This window comes from Ictalurus furcatus, chromosome 18 (genome assembly GCF_023375685.1).
Source record: "Ictalurus furcatus strain D&B chromosome 18, Billie_1.0, whole genome shotgun sequence".
NCBI lineage: Eukaryota > Metazoa > Chordata > Actinopteri > Siluriformes > Ictaluridae > Ictalurus > Ictalurus furcatus.
The window spans coordinates 15,059,555-15,062,938 of record NC_071272.1 but is presented as its reverse complement, the minus strand read 5'-3'; the positions used below and the strand labels follow the sequence as shown (position 1 = coordinate 15,062,938).

At 34.5% G+C, this 3,384-nt stretch overlaps 1 long non-coding RNA gene across 1 annotated transcript; it reads left to right on the top strand.

Moving 5' to 3' along the window:
• Nucleotides 1–21: 21 nt before the first annotated feature.
• Nucleotides 22–2,840, top strand: LOC128621976 (uncharacterized). Its single transcript, XR_008388342.1, has 5 exons — nt 22–128; nt 250–441; nt 860–995; nt 1,217–1,284; nt 1,977–2,840. It is a non-coding gene; the product is annotated as an uncharacterized LOC128621976 (long non-coding RNA).
• Nucleotides 2,841–3,384: the final 544 nt, after the last annotated feature.

Below are 3,384 nucleotides of genomic sequence, written 5' to 3'. Positions count from 1 at the left end.
GCGTAAATTAAGGGGCCGTCTCTAAAATTACATACGACATTGTTAAACACGTTTCTAACTTCAATAGCATTTGAAGGGAATGACTTAGAGTCACAAGACCAACTGGAAAGTGTTCATCTAGGTGTCAGGTATGAGATACACCTTTTAGATTTTTGACATTTATCAAATAAGCTATTAAATCATATATAAATATTGTCATGTATTTTATTACTGCATGGGCCTATACACAAAATATAACATTATTTAAAGCTCAATAGCATTTGAAGGGAATGACGTACAGTCACAAAACCAACAAGAAGAGCCCTGGGCGAAGAGATCACAAACTCAAAGACCAGCAAAGCATCATTCAAAGTATTTTGATCCACCAGAAGTAGTGCCCCAACCAAAAGACACAAGACAAAGCAAACATCTGAGGATCATTCAGAGGACACATCAGCCCAGGTATTATACAGTTCTCAATCATGTCATAAAGCTTTTGTTCACATTAATTCATACCACCTTTTATATTATATTCAAATATCCCATTGCAGATCCAAGCTCTGTGGTCTAAGAAAGCATGTGAGATAGTCATTGCCGTCACACAGTCAAATGACAAAAAAAAGGTCTTATATCCTGCATCATTCAGAGCTGAAAACACTCCAGCCACATAAATGGCTGGTGGGGGAGGAAAGAAAAAATTATTCATACCTTTGGGAAATGTATTGCTCTTATGAAAATTGAAAAATAATCTCTGAACATAGAGGAATATATTAACTTACATCAAAATGACAATGTTAAGCCATTGTTAAGTATATTGAATAAATGTTACTGAAACACTGGATGCGGTAACTATAATTTCTTTTTTATCTTTTGTTCTTAGACAATCCAATGCTATTTTCAAGTGGTGGTGAATAACAGAGACCAGGGACACAAGATTATTTATACTAGATCACTACACAGCAAGTGTTATACTTCATGGAGAACGAGATGAAGTACGGAGAAACAGTCTCTCAAAGGTAAAGATTATATTTATCTTTAATTATCTTTAATAATTGAATTCAATTCAATTTTATGTGTATAGCACTTTTAACAATGGACATTGTCTCAAAGCAGCTTTACAGAAACAAACACAACATACAGATTTTAAGTGTGTGAATTTATCCATAATAGTTTAAGACAGTTACATAACAATGAAATGTCATAAGTGTTTTATTTTATTAAAAAATTTAAATTTCAGGTGGACTTTGATGACTAGAGGGAATGATAAGTTTCCTGAATGTCAACGGGAATCATTGGATATTTTTGGTGAACACATTTTGTAGTCCTTTTTTAATATACATGAGACACTGTTATATTACTCTATTCTATAGTGGATCTTCATAATTAGGTTGGCTTGAAAAATCACATTGAATAAATGTTCAGATGAGCCAAGACTCTTCAAACACCAACCATCAATATTCAAATATAAACTAACCCGTAGCTGCAGGGGTTTCCTCCGGGTACTCCGGTTTCCTCCCCCAGTCCAAAGACATGCGTGGTAGGCTGATTGGCATGTCCAAAGTGTCTGTAGTGTATGAATGGGTGTGTGAGTGTGTATGTGAGTGTGCCCTGCGATGGATTGGCACCCTGTCCAGGGTGTACCCTGCCTTGTGCCCGATGCTCCCTGGGATAGGCTCCAGGTTTCCCCGTGACCCTGAAAAGGATAAAGCGGTATAGAAGATGGATGAATGGATGGACTAACCCGTACAAGGCGATATGATTTTCACTGTGTCTACACCACACACAAGAGTCTGGAATAGTTGAATGTATGTATGAATGAATGAATGAATGAATGAATGAATGTATGTATTCATTAATCCATCCATCCATCCATCCATCCATCCATAATTTTAACTTTCACGCCAGACTTTTTCAAACCAACCTCAAAGTTTTTCTACAAAACATTGTTTTGTAGTTTCATTCTAGTTTCATCTATTTTTTTTATTTATTTTTCACAGTATCTCCATGCAGCATCCAGCCAGGTGTTTCATGATGAAGAAGCAAAATCCATGCATGCAGCCACTAGATTTCAGTAATATTTTTAGCTTGTTATATACTGTACTTACAAAGATGGGTTACAAATTAGAAAAAAAGCATGACTGTGTGAAGAGGCCCACTTCTTTTTGATGTGTTTTCTTGTCACAGGGTATTGAATGGTGAATGATATGCTGTGTCCTTGTGTCCTTATCTATCACCGGATCTTTACTAAATTAAACAAAAAATTTGATTTTGGACCAAACTGTCAGTGCTCTCCAGTATCATCTTGAAAATGTAAAAATTTTGAAATATATTTTGAAAAAGTTATGTTCTATCCCTCCTGTTGGTGTTCCAGAGACTTGGCATAGCTCTTGCAGATCTCTGGATCTTTAACAATTATTTTCGTAAGAATAAAATGACAGGCTTCGAGTCTTTTACATTGTGTAAGTATGCTAGTCTTCTCATAAGGTGTTTGTTTTTTTTAAATGCTGTAAAATCCTTACAATAATTTTACTTATTAACTTTTACTATAAGTAGCAAGCAATTCACAATAATTGTTAAGTGTAAAGTGAGTGAGATATGTAAAGACAATAATTACCATATACTACATATATAGGAAATTAGTAGTAATAGTAATAATGTTTTAATGCTTAATGTTATCTTATCAATCATTTTGATTCGCTTAACACATTTTTTTTTCCAAACACTTTGTGTTTTAAGTACTAAAGGAAAATGGATAATGTTGCCTTTCTAATAATATCGTTATATTTATATGGCCTGTAAAGAGAACGGAGAGCACAATGCAGAACATTCGTTTAAATTGACTAACAAAGTGGGTCTCTTAAATAAAAAAAGATTCACAACAACATTTATTGTTTGGATTTTGTACTAACATTTGTTAAAAATATGGTTAAAAAGATGAACCTTAAAGTAGTTTAAATCACAAAAATGGGTTTTATTGGTTTTATTGGGGTAGGCATAGTAGAGAATCGACAAGGCAATATAGGATAGAAGAGTCGGGGTGTGATCGGGAAAATACCCTATGAGCTGGTAAATGAACCCTTCATGGTAGGAGAGAAGCAATTGATTTGTCACCTTTCTCTACATTTAGACTTAACAAAGATTTAACAAATAAATAGGTTTTTACATGAAGAATGTTCATTCTTTTCTTTATTTACACTGCCTAGAGAGTACTTCAAGATGAGGAGAAACTGTCTCAGTAAATGTGACTGGGTGGACATAAAATGGAATGGAGGACAAATGAACCATTCCACACCTCAGGACTGGTACAGCTGTGGAGTGTTTGTCATGCAGGTTGGATTTCCTCAAAAACAAAGAGTTTATCTTATAATAAACTCTGACACAGTTCTTATGAATTTGTGGAGCAGA